Source organism: Oncorhynchus kisutch, unplaced genomic scaffold (genome assembly GCF_002021735.2).
Source record: "Oncorhynchus kisutch isolate 150728-3 unplaced genomic scaffold, Okis_V2 Okis09a-Okis19a_hom, whole genome shotgun sequence".
Lineage (NCBI taxonomy): Eukaryota > Metazoa > Chordata > Actinopteri > Salmoniformes > Salmonidae > Oncorhynchus > Oncorhynchus kisutch.
In genome coordinates this window covers 17,111,568-17,123,651 of record NW_022261985.1, presented here as the reverse complement: position 1 = coordinate 17,123,651, position 12,084 = coordinate 17,111,568, and the positions used below count along the sequence as shown (strand labels likewise).

General features: G+C 45.3%; 1 protein-coding gene across 1 annotated transcript in view; it reads right to left on the bottom strand.

Moving 5' to 3' along the window:
* The window catches only part of LOC109887441 (epidermal growth factor receptor kinase substrate 8-like), a 150,697-nt gene extending 146,676 nt beyond the window's left edge, over positions 1-4,021 (bottom strand). The window contains 1 exon segment of the mRNA XM_031815377.1: positions 3,783-4,021. The gene's annotated coding sequence lies outside the window, so the exon portion shown is untranslated.
* Positions 4,022-12,084: the final 8,063 nt, after the last annotated feature.

The following is a 12,084-nucleotide window of genomic DNA, read 5'->3' as shown; positions in this document are numbered from 1 at the left end:
CCCCAGCCCTAGGTACATACAGCAGACAACCCTTTAGTAATGAGTTCCCCAGCCCTAGTTACATACAGCAGACAACCCTTTAGTAATGAGTTCCCCAGCCCTAGTTACATACAGCAGACAACCCTTTAGTAATGAGTTCCCCAGCCCTCGGTACATACAGCAGACAACCCTTTAGTAATGAGTTTCCCCAGCCCTAGTTACATACAGCAGACAACCCTTTAGTAATGAGTTCCCCAGCCCTAGGTACATACAGCAGACAACCCTTTAGTAATGAGTTCCCCAGCCCTAGTTACATACAGCAGACAACCCTTTAGTAATGAGTTCCCCAGCCCTAGGTACATACAGCAGACAACCCTTTAGTAATGAGTTCCCCAGCCCTAGGTACATACAGCAGACAACCCTTTAGTAATGAGTTCCCCAGCCCTAGTTACATACAGCAGACAACCCTTTAGTAATGAGTTCCCCAGCCCTAGTTACATACAGCAGACAACCCTTTAGTAATGAGTTCCCCAGCCCTAGGTACATACAGCAGACAACCCTTTAGTAATGAGTTCCCCAGCCCTAGTTACATACAGCAGACAACCCTTTAGTAATGAGTTCCCCAGCCCTAGTTACATACAGCAGACAACCCTTTAGTAATGAGTTCCCCAGCCCTAGTTACATACAGCAGACAACCCTTTAGTAATGAGTTCCCCAGCCCAAGGTACATACTGCAGACAACCCTTTAGTAATGAGTTCCCCAGCCCTAGGTACATACAGCAGACAACCCTTTAGTAATGAGTTCCCCAGCCCTAGTTACATACTGCAGACAACCCTTTAGTAATGAGTTCCCCAGCCCTAGGTACATACAGCAGACAACCCTTTAGTAATGAGTTCCCCAGCCCTAGTTACATACAGCAGACAACCCTTTAGTAATGAGTTCCCCAGCCCTAGTTACATACAGCAGACAACCCTTTAGTAATGAGTTCCCCAGCCCTAGTTACATACAGCAGACAACCCTTTAGTAATGAGTTCCCCAGCCCTAGGTACATACAGCAGACAACCCTTTAGTAATGAGTTCCCCAGCCCTAGGTACATACAGCAGACAACCCTTTAGTAATGAGTTCCCCAGCCCTAGTTACATACAGCAGACAACCCTTTAGTAATGAGTTCCCCAGCCCTAGTTACATACAGCAGACAACCCTTTAGTAATGAGTTCCCCAGCCCTAGGTACATACAGCAGACAACCCTTTAGTAATGAGTTCCCCAGCCCTAGTTACATACAGCAGACAACCCTTTAGTAATGAGTTCCTCATTGCTAAGAATAATGAATATGACTGCAGTTTCTACAGGTCATAGTTTTCAGACTGGTTGTATTGGTGCTAGCTAGGTACCAAGCTAAAGCTAGCTAGGTACCAAGCTAAAGCTAGCTAGGTACCAAGCTAAAGCTAGCTAGGTACTAAGCTAAAGCTAGCTAGGTACTAAGCTAAAGCTAGCTAGGTACCAAGCTAAAGCTAGCTAGGTACCAAGCTAAAGCTAGCTAGGTACCAAGCTAAAGCTAGCTAGGTACTAAGCTAAAGCTAGCTAGGTACCAAGCTAAAGCTAGCTAGGTACCAAGCTAAAGCTAGCTAGGTACCAAGCTAAAGCTAGCTAGGTACCAAGCTAAAGCTAGCTAGGTACTAAGCTAAAGCTAGCTAGGTACTAAGCTAAAGCTAGCGACCCCAGAAGTTGCGGTTGAACAGATGATGCTTTATTACCAACGTGGTATTGTAAACACATCGTTCGTGGCCGGTGTTTGCTTGTACCTGGTGCTACTGTATCTACTATACTGTGTTGTACAGCTTTGACAGAGCTACTGTATCTACTATACTGTGTTGCAGACTTCTTTGTACAGCTTTGACAGAGCTACTGTATCTCTTTGACACGCAAAGACCCAAACGGCGTTCCGTAGTATGTCGTGAAGCTAATAGCAGTGACGCTATTACTGTGTAGCTCTGGTAGGGCAACATCTGAAAAACAGCGCACTGGGTAGTGTGTAACGGTGCCTGTCCGCGAAAGACAACACCCACGACAGAGGACGGTTGAGTCCATTGGGCAGTGAATTCCATTGTCTTGGCTTTAATGGTTTTCACCTTTGTGTCGTCTCGCTGAAATTCTTATTCTCTTTCAAATGACTGCTGGACTTGTTGACTGGTTGATTCACACAGCAGACATTGTGGGCGAGGTTAGGAATGATGTGTTACACTTATAGCGCTACATTTTACGTGGCGTCATTACGTCATCTACCTTCGTTATACAGGTATGCACCTCATCTACATACTTTATACAGGTATGCACCTCATCTACCTTCGTTATACAGGTATGCACCTCATTTACCTTCGTTATACAGGTATGCACCTCATCTACATACTTTATACAGGTATGCACCTCATCTACATACTTTATACAGGTATGCACCTCATCTACCTTCGTTATACAGGTATGCACCTCATCTACCTTCGTTATACAGGTATGTACCTCATCTACCTACGTTATACAGATATGCACCTTATCGACCTACGTTATACAGGTATGCACCTCATCCATCTACCTACGTTATACAGGTATGTACCTCATCTACCTGCGTTATACAGGTATGTACCTCATCTACCTTCGTTATACAGGTATGTACCTCATCTACCTATGTTATACAGATATGCACCTCATCTACCTACGTTATATAGCTATGTACCTCATCTACCCATGTTATACAGGTATGTACCAAATCTACCTATGTTATACAGGTATGTACCTCATCTACCTACATTATACAGGTATGCACGGTAGCTTTTACATCAGTTTTTAACATCGGTCGTTAAACTAGACGTTGGCATTTTTTGCTAATATCGTCCGATTCCGATATGTTCACCGATATATCGTGCATCCCTAGTTATGACATATTATGACATGGTTATAACCGTGTTATAATGACGCGTGGTGTCAAGTAGTGGGACCACTTTTTCTGATGCTTACCCAATAATAACGCAACAAATCGTCACATGATGGCGCATGGTTTCGCTACACATCATGAAATATATTGACCAATTACATACAGCAGCCGACAAGTAGAAAAATAGAACTGAATTGAACATGACATTCATTTAAATATGATTTAAATATTCATTTAGGCCTATAGCCTACTGTTTTATTTTATACAGTCATCTCGGTTTGAATTTGAAGCATCTTTTTATACTTCGCTTGTTTGAATGAATGGCAAAAACCTTGTCAACTTTGTCCTGAAGTTATCTGCGGTTACAGAGAGACAGATAAACCGTGTGGTTCTATGTTCAGCAGGGATCTTCTGTGTTTAAAGTGATGCAGGAGAGGGAAAGCATCTAACGACGCTCTTACAGTAGCTTTTCAATAACGATGGTTTTGGGGGGAAACAGCTCAGAGATTTACCGATGCTCCTACGGAAGATTCTAACGATGAACTTTAGCCTTAAGATGCTTTTGGAAAAACCGGGCCCAGGTTGCTACGGTGCAACGGTCTAAGGCTACGGTCTATACGGTACGGTGATCGAGTTCAATACAGCGCTTTGAATAATAATAAGTCAACACGGTCAATGGAATATCTTGTCAGCGATGCATTATACAGGCTATGATAGGATTCATATTACCTGGTTTTGTAAATAATCAAAGGTGAATTCACCAATCGAGAGTCAATAGGTTACTGTTTTCATACACAGGTTGGACTATATATATATATATATGGTGTTTATTTTGCGGGAAAAGCGGGAAAAAGCGAGAGAAGTCTGCACTTACCTGCTGAAAATGTCTTCACAGACCCTCTGTATTAGCGCATGCCACAAGCAGACTCCTATTCTTTGTGGGAAGAATACAATAGCCCTGAAGTAGAGTATTAGTTGACTTCTATCACCTTGGACGTCCGAGCAGCGGGTCGCCGTATCCAGACCGCCTCGTCCTCTGCGACGCACCTGGCGTCAAAAGGTCACGCACAGGCTGGCAAAAGTAGAAAGTCGCAGGACCGTAGAAACAGCGTTTGAACTAAACGGTTACGGTACTTCTATTACAAATGTGTGGTCTGTTTCGTCTAACTAAGATCCGCCTTACCTCCCTCCCTCTTCCCCTCTCTCTCTCCCCTCCCCTCTGGTCTGCAGGCACGGTCGCCGCTATGGCACCGACGCCCTCTACCGCAATCAGGCCGTTTACGCACGAGCCGTACCGTATTCGGATTAATTGTGTGCAGCCCATGGACCTTGCTACAGGTCCTGAACCGGGAATGCGGAACCGTGGACCCACCGGGTGTGCAGGTTTTCCAGTGGAGGACGCTTAGTGGAGGAGGGTTTATAATAATGTCTGGAACGGAGTCGATGGAATGGCATCAAACCACGTGTTTGATGTATTTGATACCATACCACCATCTCCGCTCCAGCCATTACCAGGAGCCCGTCCTTCCCAATTAAGGTGCCACCAACCTCCTGTGGTTCCAACCCAACAACAAACATGTTCCAGCCAATGAAGAACTGACTGGCTGAATCAGGTGTTCAGAAAAATTGAAGGTTTTAGTTGAATCAACGTTGTTTCCACATCATTTCAATTAAATTTCGTTGAACCAACGATGAATAGACGTTGTCTTGACGTCTGTGTCCAGTGGGCTAGATGAAACATGTCTCTATGTCTGCATTTACACAGGCAACTTCCCAATGAACGTTATGGGCCCAATTTCCCAGAAGCAATTTAAGGCTAAATGTACCTTTATAGGAGAATCATTTAATCTCTGCGCTGTTTCCTAAAACCATCTTTATTAATGTTGCACTTGAAAACGCGCATCTGCCTCCAGTTGTAGAACAGCTAAATGCGTCATTAGATAATTTATTGTGCCGTGCCGCGTCACTTTATACACAAAAGCCTCCGATAAACATAGACGTATATGGTTTATCCGTCTCTCTGTGACCCCCGATAACTTCAGAACACAGTTAACTCCAAATACAAGGTGCCATTGTCTTTGAAAGTCATACTACTAACACGTGACATAAACACAATGCTTCAAATTAAAACCGAGATGATTCAAATATAACTACATGTTCAAGCAATTGATTTACCTGGGTTACTCTGTAATTTGTTGCAATTTATTTCGTGTGTAGCAATGAAGTGTCAAATCTGGGATTTTGTGATTTTTTTATTGGGTAGCCTAAAGATTCAAATAAACCACCTCAGTATTTTCGAACGTAGGTGGTAATATCTCTCTAGGCGCAGATCCGTCTTGCAGTTTGTTTTACAATGACTACCTACCGGGGGGAACAGTGGGTTAACTGTCTTGTTCAGTAGCAGAAGGACAGATTTATACCTCGTCAGCTCAGTGATTCGATCCAGAAACCTTTCGGTTACTGACCCTCTAACCACTCGGCTACCTGCTGCCCCAAAATATTGTTAAATAATATATATAATAATTATATTAAGGAAAGATTTGAATGGAGACGGCTGATCCGAGAGTAGCACTGGCTTTCTTTCGATCCTTCAGTCTGGACACATGATCCAATGGCGCCCTTAGCAACGGGTAGTTACCCTTAGCGACGGGTAGTCGCCCTTAGCAAATCAAATCAAATCTTATTTTATTTGTCACATACACATGGTTAGCAGATGTTAATGCGAGTGTAGCGAAATGCTTGTGCTTCTAGTTCCGACAATGCAGTAATAACCAACAAGTAATCTAACTAACAATTCCAAAACTACTGTCTTATACACAGTGTAAGGGGATAAAGAATATGTACATAAGGATATATGAATGAGTGATGGTACAGAACGGCATAGGCAAGATGCAGTAGATGGTATCGAGTACAGTATATAAATATGAGATGAGTAATGTAGGGTATGTTAACATTATATTAGGTAGCATTGTTTAAAGTGGCTAGTGATATATTTTACATCATTTCCCATCAATTCCCATTATTAAAGTGGCTGGAGTTGAGTCAGTGTGTTGGCAGCAGCCACTCAATGTTAGTGGTGGCTGTTTAACAGTCTGATGGCCTTGAGATAGAAGCTGTTTTTCAGTCTCTCGGTCCCAGCTTTGATGCACCTGTACTGACCTCGCCTTCTGGATGATAGCGGGTGAACAGGCAGTGGCTCGGGGTGGTTGTTGTCCTTGATGATCTTTATGGCCTTCCTGTGACATCGGGTGGTTGTAGGTGTCCTGGAGGGCAAGGTAGTTTGGCCCCGGTGATGCGTTGTGCAGACCTCACTACCTTCTGGAGAGCCTTACCCTTAGCGATGGGTAGTTACCCTTGGCAACAGGTAGTTACCCTTGGCAACAGGTAGTTAGCTCTGCGTGTATAAACCGGGCCCTGGACACACACGTTCCATCTTTTATAGTAACAATATAATACCACTAGAGGTCCTCATCACATCACAGTACGTAGAGGTCCTCATCAACATCACAGTAAGTAGAGGTCCTCATCACATCACAGTACGTAGAGGTCCTCATCCATCACAGTACGTAGAGGTCCTCATCACATCACAGTAAGTAGAGGTCCTCATCACATCACAGTAAGTAGAGGTCCTCATCACATCACAGTAAGTAGAGGTCCTCATCACATCACAGTAAGTAGAGGTCCTCATCACATCACAGTAAGTAGAGGTCCTCATCACATCACAGTAAGTAGAGGTCCTCATCACAGTTAAGGTACAGTAGAGGTCCTCATCACAAGTAAGTAGAGGTCCTCTCACATCCACAGTAAGTAGAGGTCCTCATCACATCACAGTAAGTAGAGGTCCTCATCACAGTAAGTAGAGGTCCTCATCACATCACAGTAAGTAGAGGTCCTCATCACATCACAGTAATTAGAGGTCCTCATCACATCACAGTAAGTAGAGGTCCTCATCACATCACAGTAAGTAGAGGTCCTCATCACATCACAGTAAGTAGAGGTCTCATCACATCACAGTAAGTAGAGGTCCTCATCACATCACAGTAAGTAGAGGTCCTCATCACATCACAGTAAGTAGAGGTCCTCATCACATCACAGTAAGTAGAGGTCCCCATCACATCACAGTAAGTAGAGGTCCTCATCACATCACAGTAGGTAGAGGTCCTCATCATATCACAGTAAGTAGAGGTCCTCATCACATCACAGTAAGTAGAGGTCCTCATCACATAACAGTACGTAGAGGTCCTCATCACATCACAGTAAGTAGAGGTCCTCATCACATCACAGTAAGTAGAGGTCCTCATCACATCACAGTAAGTAGAGGTCCCCATCACATCACAGTAAGTAGAGGTCCTCATCACATCACAGTAGGTAGAGGTCCTCATCATATCACAGTAAGTAGAGGTCCTCATCACATCACAGTAAGTAGAGGTCCTCATCACATAACAGTACGTAGAGGTCCTCATCACATCACAGTAAGTAGAGGTCCTCATCACATCACAGTAAGTAGAGGTCCTCATACATCACAGTAAGTAGAGGTCCCCATCACATCACAGTAAGTAGAGGTCCTCATCACATCACAGTAAGTAGAGGTCCTCATCACATCACAGTAAGTAGAGGTCCTCATCACATCACAGTAAGTAGAGGTCCTCATCACATCACAGTAAGTAGAGGTCCTCATCACAGTAAGTAGAGGTCCTCATCACATCACAGTAAGTAGAGGTCCACATCACAGTAAGTAGAGGTCCTCATCACATCACAGTAGAGACCATAGACCTACATAACTGTAGAGGGCTAGAGGCAGGGTTCAACCATAGACCATGTCAACTGTAGAGGGCTAGAGGCAGGGTTCAACCATAGACCATGTCAACTGTAGAGGGCTAGAGGCAGGGTTCAACCATAGACCTATCATAACTGTAGAGGGCTAAGGGCAGGGTTCAACCATCGACCTATCATAACTGTAGAGGGCTAGAGGCAGGGTTCAACCATAGACCTATCATAACTGTAGAGGGCTAGAGGCAGGGTTCAACCATAGACCAGGTCAACTGTAGAGGGCTAGAGGCAGGGTTTCAACCATAGACCAGGTCAACTGTAGAGGGCTAGAGGCAGGGTTCAACCATAGACCATGTCAACTGTAGAGGGCTAGAGGCAGGGTTCAACCATAGACCATGTTAACTGTAGAGCCTCAAGAGGTGCTGAATGATTCATACTGTAAAGTGTTGTTCTTTGTTCCAGGCCTGTAGGATGGGAAGAAAACTCCTCTTCCTGGACATTGATCATGTAAAGGATTACAGAGGTTAAAGTTCAGCGTGACAATGTTAGTAAATGAACCACATGTTGTGTACCGTTTCAGATTTTATTTCAACAGTCAACATACATCTACTGCTTATCAGCTTCATCCAAATGTCCACATTGTCTGTTGTAAAACTAGCTATATTCTGACACAGCAACAACAACCCCATAACAGACCTACTATCTCTCACACACGTCCACACACTGTGGGAGCTGAACCTGTCTCAGGTCTGGGTCAGGACCACTGGTCTCAGGTCAGGGTTCAGGTCTGGGTGAGGACCACTGGTCTCAGGTCAGGGTTAGGACCACTGGTCTCAGGTCAGGGATGGGACCACTGACCTCAGGAGAAGGTTCAGGTCAGGGATGGGACCACTGGTCTCAGGTCAGGGTTCAGGTCTGGGTCAGGACCACTGGTCTCAGGACAAGGTTCAGGTCTGGGATGGGACCACTGTTCTCAGGACAAGGTTCAGGTCAGGGATGGGACCACTGGTCTCAGGTCAGGGTTCAGGTCTGGGTCAGGACCACTGGTCTCAGGTCAGGGATGGGACCACTGACCTCAGGAGAAGATTCAGGTCAGGGATGGGACCACTGGTCTCAGGTCAGGGTTCAGGTCTGGGCCACTGGTCTCAGGTCAGGGATGGGACCACTGGTCTCAGGTCAGGGTTCAGGTCAGGACCACTGTTCTCAGGTCAGGGATGGGACCACAGGGTTCAGGTCAGGGATGGGACCACTGACCTCAGGACAGGGTTCAGGTCAGGGATGGGACCACTGACCTCAGGACAAGGTTCAGGTCAGGGATGGGACCACTGGTCTCAGGACAGGGAAGGGACCACTGGTCTCCAGTCAGAACTTATTCAAAGCCTTTACCACAGGTATCAGTCATTACATCATTCCTTTACCACAGGTATCAGTCATTACATCATTACATCATTCCTTTACCACAGGTTTCAGTCATTACATCATTACATCATTCCTTTACCACAGGTTTCAATCATTCAGTTCAGTTATCCGTTCAGTTATCAACCACAGGTATCAATCATTACATCATTCCTTAACCACAGGTATCAGTCATTACATCATTCCTTAACCACAGGTATCAGTCATACATCATTCCTTAACCACAGGTATCAGTCATTACATCATTCCTTTACCACAGGTATCAGTCATTACATCATTCCTTAACCACAGGTATCAGACATTACATCATTCCTTTACCACAGGTATCAATCATTACATCATTCCTTTACCACAGGTATCAGTCATTACATCATTCCTTAACCACAGGTATCAGACAAAACCCACAACCACACCGTTAATAATATATCATATTTAGCGCTTTAATCCAAAGTGACTTACAGTCATGCGTGCGTACATTTTACGTCTGGGCGGCCCCGGGAATCGAACCTACAACCCTGGGGTACAAGCGCCATGCTCTACCAACTGAGCTGTTCGGGAACTGTTCGGTAGCTGTTCGGTAGCTGTTCGGGAACTGTTCGGGAGCTGTTCGGTAGCTGTTCGGGGAACTGTTCGGGAACTGTTCGGTAGCTGTTCGGGAACTGTTCAGTTGTTCCAGCATCTTTCTTGCTGCTCAAATAAGACCTGAGATTTGAATTGTCAATCAGAAGAAGACGGAGGACCAGGAGAAGCCTCTAATTTGGATGTGTGAGGTATTGGATGATTTGACACAGGGCTATCAAGGATCTCTGATCGCGTTCTTCATAATGCTTCATAAAGACTTCTTAAGGTTTCATAAAGACTTCTTAAGGCTTCATAAAGACTTCTTAAGGCTTCATAAAGACTTCATAAGGCTTCATAAAGACTTCATAAGGCTTCATAAAGACTTCTTAAGGCTTCATAAAGACTTCTTAAGGCTTCATAAAGACTTCATAACGCTTCATAAAGACTTCATAAGGCTTCATAAAGACTTCTTAGGCTTCATAAAGACTTCTTAAGGCTTCATAAAGACTTCTTAAGGCTTCATAAAGACTTCTAAGGCTTCATAAAGACTTCATAAGGCTTCATAAAGACTTCATAAGGCTTCATAAAGACTTCATAAGGCTTCATAAAGACTTCATAAGGCTTCATAAAGACTTCTTAAGGCTTCATAAAGACTTCTTAAGGCTTCATAAAGACTTCATAAGGCTTCATAAAGACTTCATAAGGCTTCATAAAGACTTCATAAGGCTGCATAAAGACTTCATAAGGCTTCATAAAGACTTCATAAGGCTTCATAAAGACTTCTTAAGGCTTCATAAAGACTTCATAAGGCTTCATAAAGACTTCTTAAGGCTTCATAAAGACTTCATAAGGCTTCATAAAGACTTCTTAAGGCTTCATAAAGACTTCATAAGGCTTCATAAAGACTTCTTAGGCTTCATAAAGACTTCATAAGGCTTCATAAAGACTTCATAAGGCTTCATAAAGACTTCATAAGGCTTCATAAAGACTTCTTAAGGCTTCATAAAGACTTCATAAGGCTTCATAAAGACTTCATAAGGCTTCATAAAGACTTCATAAGGCTTCATAAAGACTTCTTAAGGCTTCATAAAGACTTCATAAGGCTTCATAAAGACTTCATAAGGCTTCATAAAAGCTCCATGAATCCAACGTCAGGCAGACATCTACTGCTCCTTGACGACGATCATCAACATTCAGAAATAAATGAAAATGATGAACACTCATCCAAACAAAAGACTCAGTTTGTCTCAGTCCTCTCAGAGTTCACCTCTTCATCACATTCATCATCGTCACACAGCTGATTTCTGCTTCCAGGTCAAAGTTCAACTACATTAATGCCAACTGTCGCGACACAAGTACACATAGAGCCACTTAGATCAACTCAAGGTTCAAGTCCCTAGTGGGATAATAAGATAACAAGTCTTTCCCTCAACATGGGTCTGATCTGAGGAGGTTATACTCCCTAGAACGGACGTTTCCATTCAAATCAATGATTCCGTAAGGGGTTAACTGGAGGCCATATTGAATGTCCCTCAGGACACCTCTATGACCTCCATGCTTCCTGAGAAGCTGCTGTGACTCCCCATCTCCTCCCTGGATCTAGTCTCGCCTCCTCCTCCATCCTGTCTCCGAGTTCCATCTGACAGCTCCGTCTCTTCAGCTGCTCTCCCAAGGTGCTCTCCTCGTGCCAGCTCCTCCGTGAGTCCCCGTGGTCGCCGCTCCTCTGCCGCCTGCGCCGCCGCACCTCCTCCAACCCTGACTCACGCTGTACGCCGCCACGCTGCCACCCCCAGAATGTTAGCCCCGCCTCCTAAGATGGCGGAGGTGGAGTAGAAGTGGTGTGACTCGGAGAGGTACCATCCCCCCGACGACACGGTGACGGGACCCAATAGGATGTCAGAGTGCCAGCCCTTCAGGGCGGAGCCTAGGTTAGGGGCGGGCTTGGACAGGTGCTGCTGGGAACGCGATAGGCCGAACAGGAAGCCGGTGGTGTGAGGGGGTGTGGTTAGAGTTCTCCTCCATACTGCCACTACGGTGGAGCTGCGGGAACAGGAGAGGGGAGGTGGAGGAGGCTTAGCCTGGCTGGGCTGCTTCATGCTGGGCTGGTTGGGGTGGTAGTGGTGTGTGGTAGTGGTGGACTACAGGAGCAGCAGTGGGAGCTGCAGACGTAGCAGCAGGGTCGCGGGACCGTCGTCCTGCTCCTTGTCAGGGCTCGGCTCAGGTGTAGACTGCTCTGACATCTCCTTCACAGGAGAGAACTGATCGGTTCCCTGCAGGCTCCTTGAAGCTCACGGATGGGTATAATACTCCTGGGCTCCGGGGTGGGATGTAGGGTGGGGATCCGGCCTCATGGGGGCGCTGCTGCAGCCTCCTGGCTCCCTGTACGACTTGAGTCCAGAGAGAAGGACCTTTTCAGCCGTGCAGCGCGT